At 43.9% G+C, this 23,441-nt stretch overlaps 1 long non-coding RNA gene across 1 annotated transcript in view; it reads left to right on the top strand.

The window, feature by feature from the left end:
• Positions 1 to 2,382: 2,382 nt before the first annotated feature.
• Positions 2,383 to 23,441, top strand: part of LOC124243460 (uncharacterized) — a 105,667-nt gene continuing 84,608 nt past the window's right edge. Inside the window, exons 1-2 of the long non-coding RNA XR_006889674.1 lie at positions 2,383 to 2,464; positions 6,899 to 6,995. This is a non-coding gene — a long non-coding RNA (uncharacterized LOC124243460). The remainder of the gene's footprint in view (positions 2,465 to 6,898; positions 6,996 to 23,441) is intronic.

Raw genomic sequence — 23,441 nt, 5'->3', positions numbered from 1 at the left:
AACCAGGCAGCACGGGTAGCTGTAGTCGACTTTTGACAAAAGGATGTGGCTTTTGTTACAATACGAAGTGTTGGTATTGCCTTGAACAACAGAGGGCAAAAGAAATTAGCTACTTGACAGAGACCAAGTTAACCAAATATGAAGAAATAAAGTAGGCCCTGACTTTTCCACATCCCCAAATCATAACAAAGTGCCAACTACGCGGAGAGCCTGTGACGTTCCTAAGTTTTGTACAGTCTCGTGGTTGGCAGGGACCTAAAGGAACGGGCACGCGGTCTAACTTCGTGTCTGAACCCCGGGAGCCTTTGCTTGGGCCCTTCCATGGATGGGAAGTCCATCCTCTGCTTTCCAAAGCGGCTAATATTTTTCCCCAGGCTCCAGGAGAAGTTGTGCTGAATTCCATTCCCGTGCAGCTTCCGCGCTGCTGACAAGCCAGGTGCCCACACACCTGGGGAGAGCACAGCATCGGTTACCTGAGACCTTCCTCGTTTGCACCAAGTTTGAGCTGACAAATCCTACAAGTTCCTTTTTGTCGGGAGTAAAGCATTGATTTCCTACCTGCAGGAGGCCAAACTGGCACATCTGTGTCATACTGCTTAGCAGTTCACCTGGAAAACCCACTTAGTTGAACTTTTCTTCCATCAATATTCCTTTTTGTATTTTAACACTGTAGTTAGGAATGTAGGAGTGACATGCAGTCACTTGCTGGAATAGAAAACCTATGGCCAGTAAGATGGCATTTGGTTGAAGATATAGAACAGAGTGAGGCTAAATGCTGTGTTATTTTGAATAATGTTGGTTTTACTTGTTTTAAGAAAAAAGCATATTTTATCTGACATGCTGCTGTTTTTGTATTCATTTCACCAACAAGATAACAAAGTTCTGGGGAACACCATTTCTCTGGACTGTTTGATCACTTAGCTTGGAAAGGGTGTGAACCTGCAGGATCTGAACTGCAGATGCAGATCAACCGGAAGTCCAAGTTCTATTTAACTCGCACATCTGATTTGGCTCCAGAAGGGTCACTGTTCTGGGGCAGACAGAAAGGTCAGTGGGACCTTGGCCCTGAGAACCTTATCACTGGGAGCCGAGGGGGAGCATAAAACAGGGGCCAGAAATAACAGAAATGCAAAACACGGCTCATAAGTTCTCTGGGAGATGCAAAAACGTTGGAAGGTTATAGCAGTTTTGACTCTGACACTGGGAGTGGGGGCCTTGGGGACCAGCATGAGGACATGATTTATCCAATAGCCATGATTCTCTGTTCTCCTCATTGATTGTGAGTTTGTTTTTTTTTTTTTTTTAATTATTACCTTGCAGAAGATACTTTCCAGAAGCCAAAAAACAGCCATTCTCTTGGTTGGTTTGATGCGTTATTGTCACCATTAGCTTCCAAGCGACAGAAAGCAAGCTCACATTGATTCTTGTTATCGATTTACAAAAATGAGAGCAGTCAGAATGCACCTGGAACTTTAGAAGCTTCCAAGCAATTCTGACACAAAGAGGGAATATGCTTTCTCCGTCTTCTTCCCATATGATGTTTGGAAGAAAATTATGAATTTTGAGCTTCATATCATACGAGAAGTCAGCCTTATCAACTTCTCATGTATTCATTTTGATGAAAGTAGGGTTTCTTTTTGAAATCAAAGTTTATTTGGGATGTCTCATTGGCACCACACCAGTGTGAAGCCTGCATCCTCCAGTTCACTTTCCTTTTTACAGTGAACTCTTGTAAAGCCAACACTCGTGCCCTTTGTGTGCTGTATGGTGGGTGAATGAAGTCACGTGGCCTGCTCTGTGTCCGTCCATCTCTGGGAAGGCACGGGGAAGGCGGTGGACCGGGGCAGTGCCTGCAACTTACAGCAGAAGACACTTTGTCCGGAAGGTGGACGCCAGGCACTTTCAGACAATGGGACTTTTCTAATAGAAGTTGAAAAATGACAATATTGTGCTATCACATAGTGCCGAAATGTCTTTTTATTAGATTCACTGTGCTCTTTCAGAATGAAGAGAGCTTAACTGTGGAAGGTTTGTTATTGGGAAAGGGGTTATGTCTGGAAATTTTGGGGTAAACACTCCTCTACTTTGAAAAGACCTTAATAACTGTAGTTATTGGAATGTCGGTGGAGAGAAAGTGAAACAAAGACCTTTATATGTGTTTATTTACTTATTTAGCAATTGTTTCTTGCATTTGATATATGTGTATGTTGTGAAATGATCACCTCAATAAGTCTAGGTAACATCCATCACCTCACATAGTTACAAATGTTTTTCCTTGTGATGAGAACTTCTAAGATCTAGTCTCTTAGCAACTTTCAAACATACAATACACTGTTGTTAACTAGAGTCTCAAAAGACGTCTCTCTTTAGATGCAAAATGAAGTCTCCTGCAGACTTGTGTTGTTTGAGACAGTGTTTCCAAAAGAATGGGAGGCAGTTCAAAAATGCATTTAAAGAATCGCAGGTGAGGTACAGACTGCGTGCGTGCGTGCGTGTGTGTGTGTGCGTGTGTGTGTGTGTGTGTCCTGAGCGGCGCACACTGCACTCCGCCGCTGAGCAATCTGTGGTTCACAGCAGGAAATCCCAGCGAATGCTCATTCTTTGGGGAGAGTCAGCAGACACCGCAGCAATCCGCAGCAAGCGTCCACCTGCTCTGGGGATGTCTTTTTCAAGCGAGTTCAGCTTACCTCTTCTCCTCTTAGTTTTCCTTTGCTTAATTGCAGGTGATGATTCAAAAAAACCCTCCACCTGTTTTCGCCCGGCTTTCATCTTTCGCAGACAAAGCAGGCTGGGGCTTGGGCCTTGATCTGTGGCATGCTCAGGGCCCGGGTATTAAAGGGGCTGGATCACCCTCAGGCTTTTAAGGGTTTTTTTGGGTTAAATTGATGAGCATGTATAATAAATTGAAGCTTTGTTGTTTGGCAGATTTTTTTTTTTTTGTATTTGTTATTCTTTTATCAGTTAACAGACTGGGGGGAGCACATCGTCTTCCCTCCCAAGTCTCAGATTTGCCTTGAGATTTGTAATTGACTGGGATGAGCTTTGATATTACAAATATTTTTGTATGTTTCTGTTTCTGAAGTAATAACCCTAAATCCTAGCATCCGAGTACCTAGATAGCTAGTGTTTCCGGTCAGAGCAGAGTTTGTGCTGGGCCCGTGGATGGCCGTCTTCTCTGCGTCTCTCTGCAGAGCTTCAGAACTGCAGTGAGCGTCTGACCTCCCCGGCTGGTCCCCTCGGCACCCTCCTGGCACATGGGACATGCGCCACATGTTCTCTTTGCTGGATATTGGGAGTTCATTTCTTCCAGTCTGTAGTTTCCTTCAGTTTGTTTGTTTCTTTGGGATTTCATTTTGTTCAAAGCAGAACTGAATGAATTTAGTGAGTGTATGTATTAGGACCGCTTGCCTTTGAGAAGCACCACAGATCAGAAAGGCAAAACATACACATAGCTCAACTATTAAATCTAGGAACAGTCCACTTCAGCAGGCTTGTCTGGGGTTGTAAACATGCTGTGTAAACTGCGGGATGAGACTGCGGGAAATAGACAGACAAAAACACACTAAACATCAGGTTGGGTAGATCCTGTGTTCCACGTAGAGAGGGGGTCATTTAAAGGATGCTGTTAGATTTATCTCTGATGCTTCTCTGACACCAGAATACAAAAGAACGTGCGTGTGTATAATGTGTATGTATGTGCGTAGTGTGTATTCATGTGTCGATACATTCATTTTGGGGTGGGAGGAGGGGACATTTATCAAGTACCTTCTTTCTCCTTTGATTCCTGTAGGCGCCATGCTCGGGGGCGGAGTGACGGAAAGTGAGAATGCACAGGAAGGCTGTGTTGACTTTGTTTTCAGTCTGCGCTGTTTTCCTTGGGCTGAGGTGATTGAACTCTGCCTGTACTTGCTAAAATGCTCGACTCCCTCCGCTTAATTCTTTGTAAATAAAACAGAGCTCCCTCTCCCCGAGCCGTGGCTTATTTCTAGTTTCATTCACTACCACGGTGCAGTCTAATCGTATCTCTTGGAAATAATATGAGAAAGTTATGCTGTTTTACTCCATCAGATTTAATAAGTTTGGATGCTTTCCAAGTACTAGGCATTAATCACACCTAAACCCAGGCCTTGATAGTTCATCCACCCGGAGTATTCATGTCAGAGACATAAAACAATCTGCTTTAATGCCCCAGTCCTCTTCAAATGGAGCACTCGCCTTGTGTTAATAAAACTTGCTTTGTATGGAGGGGCTGGGGTGAGGACTGGGGGCGGGGATTTTTATATCATGTAAAGCGTTTCATGGGCTGAATTCTCCTTTCTCATTTTAAAGCTTTGCAGAATTATATGGAAAAAAATGGAATAAGCTAAGCTCGGAATAAGAAGGCATTAGTCACACCTTGGCAGTGTCCAGAGTTTGGTTTACATCAAAGAAATGGAGAGAAACGTGGTCCTTACGATTGGACAGCTCTCCTTTATCTCAGGTTCCATTCTGGGATGACAATGAAACTGGGTGCTAATATTCACCTATTTTCCAGTAGGTGGGTACGGTGTTCATTGACCATACAGCTGGCTGTGATAGAAGGTGAGACTGTGGGAAATAGACAGAGAAAAACAAAAATAAAGGAGTACTTTCTTTATCACCAGCATGTGTTCGGTCTGCTCCTTAGATTGGTTTTGCTGGAGTCCTTTTAAAGGGATGCTTTCCTGTCTCTGCTCCATCCCCGTGAAGAGAACGCTTGCTAAGTCATTGTTATTTGTTTGTTTTGGCGTGAAAGTCTTCATGTTGTACAGAGTTATTTTAATATTTAATCAGAGTGACAAAATGTCATTTGATATTTCACTGATGATTCTCCCATGTCATGAGGAGAAATTGGTTCCAGTGGACAAAGGGTGCCCTGAGACCACCAACTCTGCCAGGGTGGCATTTACTGATAGTGGGGCTGATTCCTGAGTTGCTTTTGATTCTCAGTCTATAGAATGTGGTCACTGCAGGTTGCCTGTCAGGCTTTGAAGCAGAAATACCTGTCCCTAGATGGTGGGCTTGGCACTTTATCACTCCAGGAGACAGAGGAGAAGTTGCACCTGTGTAGTTCTGCAGTTGCACACGTACAGACTCTGTTACGAGATGGTTAAACTCGAGGTGTGGAGAGAAGGCTCGTGTGTGTTAGGCATCATGCAACACAAGGTGTGGTAACGAATTGTGGAGTGGTGTGGTGCCGATGCTGAATTCAGGGAAGTTCTGAGAAGGGACAGACCAGACTTGGAGATGTCAGCGGGAAAGTAACTAAGGGAAAGAAGCCATGCCTCAGCCCTGGCTGATCTGAAAGGCCCTCTTCCTCCTACTCCATCCTATTTCCCTGGCCCTTCCACAGGTCTCATGCACCGTCCGCCACTGGATGATGCATGACTCGCCACTCGAGGATTTCTGGAACCATGCGTGTGTGTATTTTATGTCGTTGGATGAAAATTACACATGCAAGATACTTCATCTTCAATCTGAGAATGCGATAAACTTCCTGGGCTGAAACAAGCAAATGAGCAAGCAAACAAACATGCAAAAATTAAGAAATCTTGATACAACAGAGGACCATTTACAATTGTATAGCAACTGATTAACGTTAGACACATTAGATAGCTGGACGACTGCTTTTGTCTCTCTTTTTTATAATCCATGCCGAAAAGGAGTCTATCTTTTGAAAATATGGCTCAGATATGTATGGAGTTGATTTGTTTCAAATTGTGTGAACATTTAAAATGAACACTAGCCTTGGTATTAACATTCAAAGTTTAGAATATGTTTAATGGGGGTTGTCTTTATCCACAAGCTGTAAATATATACATCTATGTATGTTTGCATGTTACAAATTCAGCATTTATCTGGGACATATATGCTATCAGCAAGTTGTAGTAAAGTTTGATGGCATGATTTGCAATGCTGATTTTGGGAGAAGGGACTTATCTCTTAGGAAGCTTACAACTTTGTATGGTAGCTGCAATCTTTCCTGGAAAATATCTTAATCCGTATGATATGAATGCTGTGACTCGTTCTTTCAACATCATTTGAAGAAATATTTGCCTAATGCCTGTTATGATCCCAGCACGCTTCTAGATGTCAGGGATGGACTAGTGAGTAAACAGACCAAGTTCCAGCCCTCACGGAGCTTGCATTTTACTGGGGAGGGAATGACAGGGAAGAGTAATATCAAAAGGATCAATATAGGTTAGAAGTGACAAGTGCTATGAAGAAACGAATGTAGGGTAGCGAGATGGGGAGCAGTGGGAGGATGGTTGACACTTTCATATGGTCAGAGAAATCCCCATTGACAACAGGGCCTGCGGGCAGAGACCTGAATGCACTGAGTGAGCAAACCTTGACAGTCTCCAAGGGAAAGAACATTCTAGGTGGCACAGTAAGTGCAAAGACCTTGAAGTAAGAGTGTGCTGGATGTGTTCAAGGAATGTCTGTCGTTCTCCTACAGCATATATCATCTGTATAAATATATCTTTAACTTAACCAAAGTTTTAAGTATAAAGAAATTGCTTTCCCAAAGAGATTTATAACTATGTGAGGGCTGAAACTCTATCCTAAATGTATCTTGTACTTTTGTAACGTTTAGTCCAATGGTGAACTCATAACAAGTGCTCCGCAGATACATGCTAACTTTAATGGACTCAGTGACTAAAATGTTACTACTAACATCAACTGTAGTGTGAAGGATATGCAGTTGATATGGAACATTTTCCAAGGAAAAGAAAAAGTTCAGGTTTCTCAACCTTTCTTTTCAGTTGCCTTTCCATTAAGATTTTATGTAGTTTCATCAGGCTCAAATTAATAATTGAACACTGTCCCAGGAAATGGCCCAATACTGGATATTTGATAAAACTTTTTCTTCCCACAGACTGTCCGTGAGATAAAGGTGCTGTCCTCTGAGATTCCACAGTTAAGTGGAATTAAATGGGAAATTTTTGCCTCCTAATGGAGCACAGTGACACATGGTAAGTATTTTGGAAGTTAATTTTGGGTTCACTGTCAGCTTTATTAAGGGTACATTTTACTTTATGCTAGAGGTATGCTCTGAGAATGAATGCAGATGGCGATTGAAATGAGTGAAAGCACTTCCTGTGTTTTTGGGAGGTTTTAGTCCAGAGGAAACCTGTGGTAAATCATTGATAAAGCAAAGAATCTTCATGCAGATATCCCAGGTGTAGTTTGTGTAGAAGCAGTCTGAGCACATGCGTGTTTTTCTGTGTTACACAGTTATAATGGGGAGAAGAACATTCCAGAAGGGCAGTAAATGCCAAGGGCCTGACGTGGAAGGGTTCTTGGAGTGGTCAGTGAATGTCAAGAAGACCATTCTATTGTGTTGCTACAGCGTACACGTCTGTGTAAATCTCTGCTCATTGTAGTGAGACTTTGAACGTGGGCGGACCAGAACTGAGTTGTAGAACTCAACACTCTTCTGATGTGTTGTGATATTTCCAGAATTGAAGGAAACCTGGAGGAGGCGGGTAGGAGGAGGAGTGCAGGGAGAGGCAAGGAGAGCTTTCTGCCATCTTAGCTTGTGTTTCCCTAAGTGCAGCCCCTGAGAGAAGGATCTGGATGCAAGTGGCTTGTTTGACCCTAATAAACCTCCTGAGGGAGGAGACCCATAGGCCAGACAAGCCCCATAATTTGGAGCGCCCAGTGCAAGATGAAAATGCAACCCTTTGTTGACAGTGATTAAAAATTTCAAGACAATCACTGCAGAGCATAAACCAAGCACAGGACCCATCTAAGTGAGGGGCGCTGTGCGACCATGAGGCACAGACGGCAAACCTGTCAAGAATCTGGCTCTACCCATAGGGGTGTGTTTACGAGTAGGTGTCTGCTGTCGGCGGCTGGGGCTTAGTCTCACTGGGGACCCCGTGTGGAGGACACTGCAGGGTAGTCCCCTTGAGGAGGAGGTATTTATTACAGCTCCCCTCTAGCATCAGTTGAGGTTGTCTTGGGGGCGTGAACTCCCTTACATTTCTGGTTTACCCTTTGTGTTTAGGCTGCACACTCCAGGGGCAAAAGGATGTCTTCAGACAGACAGAGGCAGGGATGTGTCTTGTTTGTGGGCTGTCTGTGCTGATCTCGAGGGCAGACTGTGGCCAGGCACTGAAAGGACCTGCTGTGTACACCTGTTGGCCAGCCCCCTGAAGAGGCCACTTTCCCGTAGGATGTGCAGTAACACAAAAGCTCGCAGTCCCCTTCTTCTTTTAGGCCAGCCTCAGGCCAAGTGCACAGGTACACAGGGCAGTGCTGGGGGCAGAATGGATTCCGCTGGAGGTTGAGCCTGAGGAGGACTCTGCTTAGAGTCCAGACTGCCCGACAGAGGGCGTGCTGATGACCAGAATGCGCACATGAATCCCTAGGGGAGGGTCAGGGGGAAGACCCTTTGAGAGGAAACTCTGTATGAACAGAACAAGCTCAAAAATGGGGGAAGGAAATGGATGGTTGCCGTCATAGTCCCTTAGTGTAGTACTCATGAGAATATTCAAAATGCCCCCCCAATGTCATTTAATGTAAAACTACCATTTAATAACACTTTAATAGTACATGTGAAATGTTTTTTTAAAGAATTCTCTTTTTTGTTATTTTAAAGACTGGCACCTGAGCTAACATCTCTTGCCAATCTTCTTTTTTTTTTTTTGCTTCTTCTTCTCCCCAAAGCCCCCCAGTACATAGTTGTATATTCTAGTTGTGAGTGCCTCTGGTTGTGCTATGTGGGATGCTGACTCAGCGTGGCCTGACAACCAGTGCCGTGTCTGCGCCCAGGATCCGAGCTGGGGAAACTCTGGGTCGCTGAAGCAGAGCGCACGAACTTAACCATTGAGCCACGGGGCCAGCCCCTACATGTGAAATTTGTAACCCAATATACTCATGCCTCCAAGTTCTTGGTCATGAGACTATCTGTTGCCTCAGTCTCTTGTGCTTCCTCAAAATGGGAACATTCTCCCCTGATTCTCCTTGGGGCCAAGGAAGTGCATAAGTTCACCGCCATTCCCTGTGCCTCGGCTCCCAGGAAGGCACTGTTCCCGAGGTTCGAGCATCAGCGGGTGGGAGCCGTGTGACTGAGTTCTAGCAAATGGGAACGTGGGCGAAAGCACTGGGTCCTGGTTGAGGCAGTTGGTAGCTGGTGTGCCCATCACTTCTCTCTTCCCTTCCACATTTGTGGAATCCTTTTATGAAATTCTCTCTCAGGTGGGAAGCATGCTATTCAGGCCATTGGGTACTTCATTTCTAAAACACACCGTATCTCTTTATTAGTATCAAAAAGCCTCACATAAATGTGTCCGTTCAATACTCACGGATCACCCGCCACATGCTAGGCATTGCTGTGGGTGGTGGGATTCTGGGATGAACAAGACAGCCCACCCCAGCTCTCACGGGACTCATGTTCTAGTCGGGGAGACAGACAACACGCAAATGAATGACAAATTGACAATCGAGGACAGTGAGCAACGCTATGGAGAAAACAAAAGACGTGCTGGAGAGACAGAGTTAGAAGGATGGGAATCGGAGGGTTAGAGGAGACCGCGAGGAAGAGCCAGCATGTGAACTTAGATCTGAGTGGCAGGAAGGAGCGAGCCATGCAAAGGCCCGGGGCAGAGCGATTTAGGTGCAGGTGGAAATGGCGTTTGCATAGCTGAAGGCTGGGACAAGGCCAATGTGTCTTGCAGTGTGGAGGGAAAGAAGGACTCAAGGATGATCTTGGTTTTATGAATTTGAGCCACTGGGTGGGTGGGGGTGCCGACTCTGATGGGGAGTATCGAGGGAAGAGCATTGGAAGGCAAAGGATTTGGCGCGTTCACCCAGGAAGCAGGTGAGGAGGGAGATGGATAGAGGGCAGCGCTCTGGACAGAATTTCCACTAGGAAATTAGTCTTGCAGGGTTGATAAGTGTTTGCAGGACTGTCATTGATGATTATCCAAATATGTGATTGAAGTACAATTATGGAAAAATGGAAAGTCTGCTTTTGGGGAAAAAATGTTTTATGCTATCTTAGCCCCAAATGCTATACTAGAGGAACCTTCAAGATTTTCTAATTTCTAAAGATTTAGAAAAAGTCTCTATTTTCTTGGAGGCAACTGTGTGTTGTATGAGGAGTAAACACTTTCAAGTGTGTGTTTGTGTGATTGATGGAAAAGTTACACATTGAAAGTTGCTGTTTTAAAGTATAGTCCATAACCATCATTGAGGAAGGCACGCTGCCTCACTTCAATGTAAATTTACAACTGTTTAGTGTACTTAATAAAATGGCGTATTTTTTTTGAAAGAATTCTGCATACAAAAATACATTATAGCCTGAAAAGGAGATACTCTTCTTGTTAATCTGGCCAGACTCAGATTTTCCCAGCCAGCTCCTTAAATTTGGTAAGGATGTTAAAACAGGACTAAGAAAAATCGGTCATAACCCACTCCTGACCTAAAGCAATGTGCTGGTCTCCCAGGCTGGACTTGCGATGAATTGTGCACCTGTTTGAGACTTGTCCTCTGCCAGAGAAGGGAATCTGAGAGCCTGATGCTTCCTCGGGAAAGTGGTGAGACATGGAGCGGGGACAGCCTCTCCCCCACAACTCACACTCAGGAGCTGAGACCAACTCGGAAAACTTGACATATGTCCCTTGCAACTGGCACCATCATGCCCAGGGTCCCAAACCGTGGAGGCCTCCTAGGCTTGTCTGTCCTTTAAAGCCTGTCTCGGGTCATTTCTTTCTCCCATTACTGTTCCTTTCTAATTCCTAGTTCTAATTGTAAAACACAGATTGCTTCAACTAATAGAAAAAAACTGTCAGGAATCTTTCAAGACATTTCATAGAATTTATGTATCCACCATCAACCTTTGACTTGATATACAGAAATTGTTAATTGGGCAATTTGGATGATCTTAATATTGATTTAAGCTTTTAAATGATTTTTCAGATGTTTTATCCCAATGCCATCATGAGAATCAGGAGGGCAAAAATGATTTTCTAATTTATCAAATTCCCATATTAAATGGTGTAAACCAACATTGAGATCTAGCCTCTTGTATATTTAACTTGTACTGTAAATTTGTACATTTCTTTTAGACAGATTGAGTGCTTTTCCTGTAGGCTGATGATCAAGACCCTGCATTCATGTCTCTGGAGTGGTATCAAGAAGCTCTTGATTTAGCAAATTATGGCCAAGAATCTCATCTAAATTGTAATTTTGCCCAAACACAAATAATCATTTTTGGTGGTTTTCCTCTGGCACTTAGATGGATATATCAATTACTTCTATTAAAATGAGTAAATGTGCTTATTCAGTGGTTCATTTTCTATGTACTCGATTGGCACGTATAACACCAGAAGGACATTGAAGTTCTACCCTGGAAGAGGTGGAATTCGGTAATACCGAGACAAGTAAGCTAAATCACGGCTTGCTTGGTACCGACTTTGTGGCCTCAGGAAGCCACTTATGCCCTCCCAAACACTGGCTCTGCCTCAGGTTTCTCCTACTTCCCACCTCCCTCCACGTGGCCAGTAGACAAGTTTGGTTACTTGGCCTTTTCCATGGAACAGTCTTTGCCATCTACGTGGTTGAAAATCTCTCAATTTCAATAGTCTTCTCTATGACTCTTATGGAAATCTTGGCTGAAATGATGATGTAAAGTCTGCTAATCATTTATAGCACTCCCCATCATTGTCTCCATTTTAAGGATAGTTACGGCTATGCGGATCACGTCAAGTGGACCCTTAGAGAAGTAGATGGGCATAGCTCTGCTTCAGCACTACACCCAGAAGGCCAATAAAGAGGCAGCCACATGTAGCTTAACTTTGCATTTTAAATGAAACTTTCATTGATGGCATTGTTCAGATCACATTGCTCAATGTCCCTCTTATAGCTCAGGACCAAAAAAACCTCTGTCTTCACAAGAGCTAGTGTATTTACTTCAAATAAGGATGATGTAACTCCACTCTGGCTTGACTGCCAGGAAGTCTAAACTATCCGTCTATCTATCTATCCATCTATCTATCTATCCAATCATCCATCCAATCATCCATCCATCCATCCATTTATGTAGGTAGATAGATATATAGTGACCTCCCTCACCCCCACTGCCGGTCTTTACTTCTTGACTTTCCTCTTTTTCTCAGTGTTGGTTGATTTTGGTCTTATTATGTCTATACTGTCATAAACTCTCTGAAATCTCATTTGGATATAGCCTCTATGTGAAAGAGAACCCCTTAGTGCTAAGTGTTGAAGGTTGATAATGGTGAAATATGCTCTATGAATATATATTTGCATTTTAGTGTAGGTCTTTAATGTGTTAAATTCAAATGGATGACTTATGTTCGGAATTTTGAGCCCTGATAGTAAGTGCTGGGGAGGTCACCTCAGAGGAGGGGAGGATTTCTGCCCTTCTCTGTAGACAGCCCACTACAGGTAAGGCCAACCGTGTATACTCATGGGTTGTGCATGAATTTAGTTAACTAGGTAAAACTGAGCCTTCCATATAAGTACTCAGCACCTGCTAAATCCACAGCCTTTGTGAACCTGTGCCTGTGTGAAGCTTTACTCTTGCTTCAGTCTCACTGGTCTGACTAGGAGAGGATTGATGGGCAAGTCGTTCATTTTCATTCAGAAAATATTCATTGAGTCCCTACTGTGTGCTACACACCACAGTAGGTGGTAGGGATATAGCTGCAAACGAAACTTATTCAGCCCTTGCCCTCCTGAACCTACAGTCATGTAATTAAGGTAAAGTGTCACTACTGTTATTATGGAGGAGTGAAGAATGCTGTGTAAGTGTCTTTCTAATCTCCGGGATCGGGAGGGAGGCCCTGGAGGAAGCTGAGACCTGCGTGGCGAGCAGGAGCCTGGAGGGTGTTTGTGTGGAGCCTGCACTTGGTCCTTTGTGCAGCGAGGGGCAGCGAGGGGTGCATTCAGGAAAGGGCACGCCGGGTCCTCTCTCTGCGGTCCTGGCCAGCAGCGCTGTTCTCTCCTGTGGATGCCCACCCTCTCCCCACCGGAGCCCACTCCTCCTGCGGGAGCCAACCCTGTCCCGTCTCCTCTGTGGAGCCTTCTCTGATCCCTGAGTCCTACAGCATCGCACCCGTGTTCCTATTCACCGTGCACTTCTGGGCTAATATTATCTGTCAGCGTTTTCTCTTCTAGGAGAGAGGGATTTTCTTGAAATTTGGAGCAAAGACCTAAGAGTGAGGCCCTGAAATACTCCATACATACTTATTTTTAAAACTCTTATTATTTATTTTTTAAAAACTCATTATTTAAAAAAAGTAGTATTTAAGTAGCACATGTTCTTGGTAGAAAATACAGATAAGCAATCAAGAGAAAATAAAATTCACCCACAACTCCTCTATCAAGAGATGACTGCTTTAACATTTAGCTGTAATCAGAGCCTACAGCACCTTCCAGGCTGTTGTGCTGTCACTGTAACATCACACGTGCACGTCTGTGTGGACACGCGTGTTCCTGTAGATCCACACACAGCACAGACGGATAAACTACAAATGCTGTTTTGTACATTGTGCTTAATGATATACTAGTAGCATCTTTCTATGTTGATATGTATCTTTCTACAACAGTGTTTGCGGAGTTTTTTTTTGATTATAAACATGTCTGTGGAAAGTTTTCAGAAGTTCCAGCAGTTTTAAGAAGAAAATTAAAAGTGTTCATTATTTGACCACTCAGACATAATTTTTAATGTCCAAATAGCATTTATTTCACCTCGTGACTAGACCATAATTTAGCCAAACAGTAACCTATCGTTGGATATCAAAATTGTTTTCCTTTTTGTCTACTGAAATTAATGCTGAGATGGACAGCCTCGTGGCTAAATTTTTGCATACATCTTAAATTATTTCCTGAAAACAAATTCCTAGAAGTGAAATTGCAGTGTCAAAGAATATGCTTTTTTTAAAAAATTTCAAATTTCCTCCATCAAATTTTCCATCCAAATGTTTTACCAATTTACACCTCTGCCAGTGTTTTATGATCATTCCTATACTCTAGATCATTGGGTTTTTCTTTTTTAAAAAAATTTTATTTTTTCTCACTACAAAAACAATATATATTTATAAAAGAACTCATTTGGTCTCCCACCTGATATCTCGGAGGGTCCAAGGCACAGAGATGCTCACCTCTTGCACAGGGTGGATGGAAGCAGGTGGAGAAGGAATCTCATCCTTGGTGGAACACGGGTCCACAAGCGCCTGGCTCTGGAAGGACCGGTAAGCTTGCCAGCCTCGTGTGCTGCATTTTTAGGCATTCTTACTGAGTACCCTGGATGCTGAGTACCCTGGATACTGAGTACCCTGGATAGAAGGACATTTTTGTTTTATGAATCTTTTTGTTCCTTCAAGCACAGTAGAGACCTTGAGTTTAAAATATCAGTTCGAATTAATCAGACGACTAGAGAATCACTATATTTTAGTCCCTGTGTTGTGGCCCCGACGTCGTCTTGGCTTTCCTTTGGTCCTGTCCAAGGGGGCACAGACTGAAACGCAGCCACAACAGAGGGCTGCCGTGCCCCTGACGGCGGGCCTGTGCGTCAGCAGCTGCGTCTTCACTTGATCCGGGTGAGAAACAGTCAGTAACTTGTCTCAAGGTTACATAACTGAATATCAACGTTGAGAATTTAATCCAACACATAGCTGAGACACCCGCCTGCGTAACCCTGGTACCTCCCGGCTGGATGTGAGGCTGTGGCAGCCTGATTCAGTGATGCAGAGTACTAGCTTTAGGCGTGTTTCTCATGAACCTTACTGGAGTAGAAGGAAACATAAAGGACCCGTCACTCAATGAGACCCAGACGTTTTGAGTAGATTGACAATAGAGCAACATTTGAATCATTTGCACAGTGGGAAGATTTGCCTGAAGAAAAGAAATGGAAATATAATTATATGCTTATTGACTGGAACTCAGCGTCCTGTAGGACTGAAACCTCTTCTGTCTCTGGTTACATACAGTTCTGGAAGCTAAGAAGAAAGTGATTTTGAATTGGATTAGCCGGCATCCCGTTTTTTGTTTGTCATGTCTTTTCCTCCGTTTTGATTCCTGACTTTTGACTGTTTTCAATCTTGGCTGCACATTAGAACCATCTAGAGTTTTTCTTTAAATTTCAAAGCTGAGGTTGCACTCCAGTCCAATTAAATAAGATTTGCTGGAGTGGGACTTTGGCACAAGCATTTTAAAACCCCTCTGGTGACTCCAGTCTGCAGCCAGGACTGAGAATAACTGGTCTACACACATCGTTGTAATGTGAATTTTGGGGAAAGAATCTCTAACATTTTGTTATTATTAAACTCAAAATATGTAACCACAAAAAATATTACCCACTAGACTGGGGTGACAGTCCTTGGTAAATTAAAGGGTTAAAATTAGTGACGTTCTAAATATTTCTGCTGTCCTTGGAGAACTTTGATGCGTTTCCTATAGCTGGGGTTTCTCTGTTATCATCATTCTCTTGGTTTTCTCAACCACAGAATTATCTCCTAGTTAAGCATTTCCTGACAGGCGTTTAAAGCCCCTGTATTTGGCTTCTCTCCCTCTTTTATCTGTGTTTACGTGGAACAAAGTCACAACATCCTGCTTTATTGGCTAGAAGTGTCTTACTCTAAGGCATGATTTACAATAGCCTGAAAACTTCGGTCTGGATCTAAGATTCCACAAAATGGATCAGTGTCTTAGGTGTCTGTCTGTGCACCCGATTTTTGAGGTGGCTTCTCCACACTCTGCACTGTGGGATGCAGGAAAGGTGAGGGTCCTGGGATTGCAGGGGCACTGCCGCTCGGGGTGGGGGGCACACAGGAATCGTCTCCGTAGTCTCTCTACTTGATAACTGAGGACACGGAGGTCTAGAGAGGCCGAGAAACTCATCCAAGTTCATAAATCAACCAATTTCGGGACCTGAGAGTGGATATAATAAAGTATTGATGGCAGAAAGTTTTGAAATTGAACTGAAATGAGGTTTCTGGATTACCCGTGGACTTCAATTACCTGATCTATCTCCCTCTCGCTGTGGGACAGGTATTCTGTGATTTTATATAATGAAGGTTCTTTTTGAAACAGACTTGACCCAGAGAAAAATGGCAAAAATGAGTAGCACAATAATGAGTTTTATATTTCTTAGAGATCAAAATCTAATTCTAGGTTAGTTATCACGACACCGACGTGCTGTTTCTAGCTCATTATTATTGCTTCTTTGCTCTAGTTTTAAACCTTAGTTTGGAGAAGAAACTTGATAAATTGGAAATTTTAGGCTTGAAAGAAGAAATCTGAATAAGGGAGAACCGTGATTTACAAGCAGTGACTTGAGTCATCGGAGGGGAAAGAATCGGTAATGGAGAAGTACATTCAGAGGTAATTATTCATACTATAAAAGTAACTCTTGACTTTACTGAAGGGTGACCCATCCATGCTTCACAGACTGGACACCTTGCACACTGGGGGCACTCTGAGAAGCCACAGGAGGCCACTATCTGACATTTACTGAGTGCTTCTTGTTTCCAGGCTCTGTCCCATCCCAGCCGCCTCCCTCGCCTCCTACCTTCCGGCCTCCTGGGAGCTCCCTCAGTCTCCCTGATGTGTTTGAACCCAGGGCATTTGCACTCACTGTCTCCTTTCCATGGGAGAGTCTTCGTCTCATTATACTCGTGGTCTTTCACTCATTTCCTTTGGGTTTCTCCTCCTCTTTACAGAGTGCTTATCTCACCACGCTACCTCAGTTTACATGGTGCTCACCTCTCTCATCCCCTCCTGTGTTCACATCTCAGAGAATGACATCACCCAACCAACTTCATGAACCTGAAACCCAGGACTCATCCTAGACACTTCCCATACCTAATGCATCACCACGTCCTCTTCATTGCACCCTTAAAGATCCCTCAAGTCTGTCCGTCTCTGGCTATTACTTTAGTCTAAGCTCTTAGCATCTCCTGCTTAAGCTATGCCGATTGTCTCCCAGCTCCTTTACCCTCTTCTGCCTTTATGGATCTTTGAATAATAAGGAGATTTAGTTGTTATTGCGTATAGCTACTGTCTATTTATTTTCATAGCTGTGTAACATTCCTTTGTATGGATATGTCACAACTTATCCATTCACCAATTGGGACGGTTGAATTATCTCTAGTTTTTGCTATTGTAAACTGTTCTGCTATTAACATTTTTGTATATTTTTCCTCAGACACATGCACGAGTGTTTCTTTGGGATATACACCTAGGGGAGGAATTGTTGGGTCCTAGGGCATCCAAACGCCCAACTTAACAAAATAATAGCAAATTGCTTGCCAAGGAGGTTGTGTTAGTTTCATTCTGTGGCCCAGTGGTCCACATGCTCGCCGAGCTCTGGTATTGTCAGAAATCTTAATTTTTATTAGTATAGCAAGGGTGGAAGGGTATCTCATTGTGTTCTTAGTTTACATTCAGTTAACTACTGGTGAGGTGGAACATCTTTTCAAATGTTTATTGGATTTTCTCTATATATCTTCTGCAGTTAATAATGGCTTTGTTTCTTCCTTTCCAATTCTTGTGACTTTAATGTATTTAATTTCCTTACCATTCTGGCTCTCATCTCCAGTACCGTGCTGAAGAAAAGCAGCAAGGGTGGCTACCCCAGTCTTCACCTGGTTTTGAGGGAATGCTGCTTCCAGGGGTTCCTGTGAAGAGTGATATTCACGGTTGGGATTTTACACACAATCTGTACCAGATTAAGGAAGTTTCCTCCTATTCCTGGTTTGAATGATGTTTGATTACATCAAATGTGTTTTCTCTAACTGCTGAGAGAACCACAGGATATTTTTCTTTAATCTGATGAAATTGTACATGAAGTTTATGGGTTTTTCAATATTAAAACACTTGCATTTCTGGAGTAAATCAAACTTGGCCACGACATACTATATTTTCTTACTCGCTGTTGGATCTGGCTTACTGATATTTTATTTAGGACTTGGGCATATATGTTCATGAATGGGGTTGTTCTTGTCTAAATCCGCATCTAGTTTTTACCGGCCTCGTGGACTAAGATGCGGCTAGTCCTTCTCTTTTGTTTCCTGGAGTATTAAGGTTGCATAAGAATGGAAGGATCTGTTTCCTGAAAATTTGTTAGAACTCATTATAAAAATCATCTTGTTTTGTGTTTTCTTTCGGGGAAAATCCTTAACTACTGATCTTGTTTCTTTAATAGTAAAAAGCTTCTTCAAGAATTCTATTTATTTTTGAGTTTCTATAAATTATAAAGACTTTGTCCAAGTTTTCACATTTTTGGCATCAAGTTATTTTAATAATTATATCTGACATTATGTCCCTTTATTCGTGACTAATATTACTTAGTTGTGCCTTTTTCTTTTATCTTTATCAGTTTCTCCTGAAGTTTGCCTATTACTCTTTCCAAAGAACCAATTTTAGCTTAGTCAACAGTCCTCAGATTCCTGGAGGCTGGAGAGGGAGCACGCGAGTTTGGGAGCGGAGTCCCAGGAGCGTTAGAAATCTTATGGGGCCCACGTGGGTTTTCACCCAGGGGCAGAGAGAGGGAGTCTGTGTCGAGCAGGTTTAAAGGGGCAGCAGGAGCCAGAATTGCAAATGCTTCTGGTCACACGCCATGCATCCTGTCTGTTCACTGGGCAGTGCACTGGAATGTCTGCACGGAATCACTGGATAACCAGGACGTGAGGTTCCCTCGGAAGGGGGCAAGTGCTACGGGGCGGTGACCTTCCGGATCGTCTCAACTTCACGGCGTGATTTAGACTGGAACGCGAGCAGGTCGCTTAGAATTTATGGTGGTCGGTATATAGGAGGTGTGTAAGGATGTTGTTAAGGGGTTTGGGGAAGCAGATAGCAAATCTTTGGGGCTGACACTGGAGTTGACAATCAGTCTTTCTCATACCATATCCTTGAAGGCCAAGGCGAGGCTTAAATGGGTCTTACGAGCGCTTATCTTTTCCATTAGTTCCATTGTTTGCTAAGTATTGTCTCTGCCCGCCCATTTCATTTCTCCGAGTGCTTTTACTGTGGCATCTATTGTGGAACTCTCCGATGAGCATTGACAACGTCTATCAGTCCAAATGGTTGGGGAGCCTTGACTTACGCACGTACACTGAAAAAATTTGTAACCTATTAGCTACGTTGAACCCAATTTCATTGAAAAAATATCCTATCATTATTTCAGTCTCTAAGTCACAAAACTTTGGGACTGCCAAATAGATCACAGTAAGAGGTTTTGAATGACAGGGTCTTGGAGAGGAGAGCAGCCCAGGAGGTTCTTTGCCCTCTGAGAACGTCTCTAGGTAGTTGTGCAGATTCTATTCATCCTTTAATGTCTTTTCCCCTAAAGCTTGTTATCCTATAGCTTGTTATATGGTTATTTAGAAGAAGAATTTGCTGGAAAGCAAATTAGGTGTCTGCAACTAGATGGCTCTTCACCTTTCTTGGAAACTTATATGTCCTGGAACAGGTATTTCGGCTGTTATTTGGGGTTTGGGATTTCCCTTTTGAGCAATTCTTTATGCCTGGCAACTTTCAGAATAGCCTCCCCTAGACACACTAACACACACGGACACGCATACACTCATTATTGTGACATTGAAAGTGCTCAGTATTTGGCTGTGTACTTCAGTGACGTCATAAGTGTTGCAGGCAAGCAGTTTCTCTTTCTCTCTCTTTCTCTCTCTTCTTTCTTTCTCTTCCTTCCTTTCTTTGTGTTTTTCTCCTTCTTTCCTCCCTCTATCTCCATCTCTCTCTCTCTATCTTTTTCTTCTTTTAAGTAGACCAGTCATTATGCCTATACTTGCCCAAGACAGTCTCGTTTACAATATTGTCAGTAATGGCTGCGCATTATTACTTAATCTTGGGGAATGTTGCTAAATCTTTTGCTTCAAGGGAAATGTTAACTGATGTTCTAATGCTAATAATACAGGCCTGCCTCTGTTAAAAATAATTATAGATCAATAAATTATGGGGTGAATTATAAAATAATTGACTGTAGTGTTCCTTTAAGTATTGATATAATGGTTGACTTAATTTCTAAGACTTTGGTCTTTTCCTTTTTTCATAACTATTGAGCACATCAGCAGTAACAGTCAGGATGGCGAGTACTGTGTTCTATTTGGGTGGGTGTTTGTTGGGTGGTGTTTAAGTATACCCTGTTTGCCAGGCTCTGTGCTGCTGCCATCCTGCTCTGCAAGGGGCAACCGGAGGGTGTTGCCTCCGTTTAGACTTTGTGAACACGTTGATGGTTGCCTGTAGACCATGCAAATACAGGCAGCAAGAATGGAACAAACTGAGCCCATGTGGTCAATGAGTTAAATTCACAGGACAATGGGGAAATGTGAACGACATCTGAAGAGTCAGAGACCAGCCCTGAGCACGTAGGTTGACACATTCAGCCAATACTTTGTGCAAAGTCTGTTTTTATAAGATGCAACACCTCTAGTTTAAAGAAATCCAATTATTTTCCATAGGAAAGTGAAGAGCAGACCTTCCTCCTCTGGAGTGTGGCAAACAAGGGCCTCTGGTGTGGGAAGTGAGAGGCAGTGGACACGGATGGATGTAGGACTAACGCTCTGGTGCTGAACAAGACAGCAGACCAGTAACCCTGAAGCACCCCCATTCTCCAAAGAGTAATAGCATGCAGCCAGTCTACTTGGTTATCTTCACCCAGTTAACTTCTCTCGCCCAAGGAGGAGACCTCCATCGCAGTTTATTATGATAGGGTTTGGTGTTCTCTGCATCTTATGCTTTGAGACTGCATTAGAAAATTGTTTATCCTATAAGGGCTGTTTGGGACCCACCTGCCCCATTACCAGTGGAGACCAGCAAAGATTTCCTGTCCCAATAACCCGGGGATGTGGTTCTGTCTTAGGTGTGTGCTTTATACAAGAGCTCACATGTGCGGTTGGTTTTCACACGTCTGCTCAGAACTGACGCTGTGGGGCTGGCTGACGGTCGTGCTGTTCTGTTAGTGGTAGGAGGGGCTGGCTCCCCTCAGAGTGACTCTGAAGGAAGTTCTAGGAGCTGAAATTGTTGAGTACTCTTAACTTGATTAAATTGCTTAATTCCAAAGCAAGATTGGTAAGGAAAGGTGTTAATTATGTTTAGCCCTAGTAAATTTCAAACTAAATATAATTTTGTCTTTTTTTTTTACTGAGATGACATTCACATTACATAAAATTAATCAACTGAAAGTGAATAATTTAGTGACAGTACATTCACGTTGTTGGACAGACGTCATCTTTGTCTGCTTCCAAAACTTTTTCTTCATCCCAAGAGAAAACCCTGAACCCCCTGGCAGTTACTCCCTGTTCCCTCTTCTCCCAGACCCTGGAAACCACCAGTCTGCTTTCTGTCTCTGTGGATTTATGTGTTCTGGATATTTCCTGTAAATGAAGCAGTACACTCTGTGACCTTTTGTGTCTGGCTTCTTTCACTTAGCTTAACGTGTTTGAGATTCATCCATGCTGTAGCATGTGTCAGGACTTCATTCCTTTTTTTTATATAAAAAGAATAATTAGTAAAGATTTTATTGAATTCATGGATCAGTGAGGGAATCAAGTAGATGTTAAACTCTTCTTTCCTTTTTACGGCTGAGTAATATTCCATTGTGTGAATAAACCACATCTATATAGTGTCAGCTATTGAAGCATGTTTGCATTGTTCCACCTTTTGGCTACTGTGAATAATGCTGCTATGAGCATAGGTGGATGTACATTTGTTTGAATCTCTACTTTCACTTCTTTTGGGTACTCACCTAAGAGTGGAATTGCTGGGTCATATGGTAGTTCTATGTTTAACTTTTGGAGGAACCCCCAGACCTTTCCACAGCGGCTGGGCTCTGAGTCACGGGGACCAAGGAGCTCCACCCTGAGCGCTGGCCTGTGGGGCCGCAGGCGAGCCACCAAGCTCTCGGGGGTCTTAAAGCCTTTGTCCACTCTAACATTCTCAAATCTACGATTTTGTTATTTAAAGGGTCACCACCAAATGTGAGACATTCTTTTCCCATTCTTTTGTCTTCGTTTCTATTCTCAAAGAAAGTTCCCGCAGTCATCCTTACTCTTCCTTCGTGTAAAATAAATTTAGCAAGAATTCAGAATGGCATAAAATGGGATCCAAAGATCAATTTCTGGATTGATTTATAATTAAGATCAGAAAGCAAGCATTGAGCGTCCGCTCTGTGGATTGTTGTACCCCCTGTGGGAGGGTGGAATACACCCCACAGAGAAGGTGGGGCAGGCACTCCCTGCCCAAGGGCGGGATTTCCAGGGCCCCAAAGACCCCCTGCTGCCCGTCCCGTTGTCCCCAGACTGCTCTCAGACCCTGGGGCAAAGCCTGCCCCCTGCAGGCCTGCTGCTGGATGGAGCTTTAAAAAGGATGGAGAAGCGCAGGGGATCCATCCAGAAACTGAAACTGAGATGGTCTTACAGCAGTTTAAGGTGGCAAAACCCTTCAATGTAACATTCTGAAACTTTCCAGAGTGCCCACGGTGCATGTCCCTCTCACCTACACTTTCCCTAAGTGGACGTGTCCTCAGGGCGGGGGTTAACAGACAGAAGTAGCATGTGTTGAAAGCATACTCATGGTAGACGCGTTGGCTGCCCCGCGGCTCAGTAGGGTGTTGGTCAGAGACAGAAAGGGCCTTTGCCGAGGGAGAGGGGCCTCGTTTGGCGTGCAGTTCTCGTGCTTCCAAGTGCCTTTGGGATTCCAAATCTCCTTTCTCCTCTCTCTACCTTGTCTAGTGAAACAGAGTGGCTCAAGGAATGCAGCACAGCCTGGGTTTTCTTGAAGAAGAGGGAATCAGGGGTGCAACTCTGTTCCCCAGGAGGGCAGTGATAGCAGCTGGAGGACGCCGGTCCGCTGGTGTGGCCCGCGTGTGGCCCATGGCAGGGGAGGAAGAAGGGGTGCGAAAGAGCGCCTGCCTCTGTGCTTAGAGTCCTAGGGTTCAGAGCCGCCTCCCTTCCACCCTTCCGTCTTCCATTCTCTCTCCTGGCCTCTTTCTCTTCTCGTTGCTTTCCTTGTCTGTCTCCTGCCCCGTTCATTCGTGCATTTGCTCCATCAGCATCTGCAGAGCCTTGGGATCCAGGCGAGGCCCGGGCTCTGCCCTCATATCGTGCAGACCAGAGATGGGAGCTTACCGGTGAGTGTCGGTGTGGGGTCAGGATGGAGAAGGGGCTGCAGGAGCTGGGGTGGCAGGAGCAGGTCCTGCTGAGGTGATCAGGAAGGCCTCGGGGAGGAGCGGATTTCTGACCAAGTCTTCCTGGGTAAGAGTTTGCTCAGTGGAATAAGAAGGCAGGCGTCCCAGAAAGACAGATTGACGTGCAGAACCATGGAAATAGGGGAGGCCACGTAGCATCCTGGAAATCAAGTTTATTTTTCCCCTAAGGGTGTGGCTAGGGACAGCTGAGCTTGAAAGGGAGGGCGGCCCTGACAGGGCGGTGCCT

The sequence above is a fragment of the Equus quagga genome, chromosome 8, assembly GCF_021613505.1.
Source record: "Equus quagga isolate Etosha38 chromosome 8, UCLA_HA_Equagga_1.0, whole genome shotgun sequence".
Classification (NCBI taxonomy): domain Eukaryota; kingdom Metazoa; phylum Chordata; class Mammalia; order Perissodactyla; family Equidae; genus Equus; species Equus quagga.
Note: the sequence above shows the minus strand (reverse complement) of the source record. Positions and strands in the feature narration are given on the sequence as shown.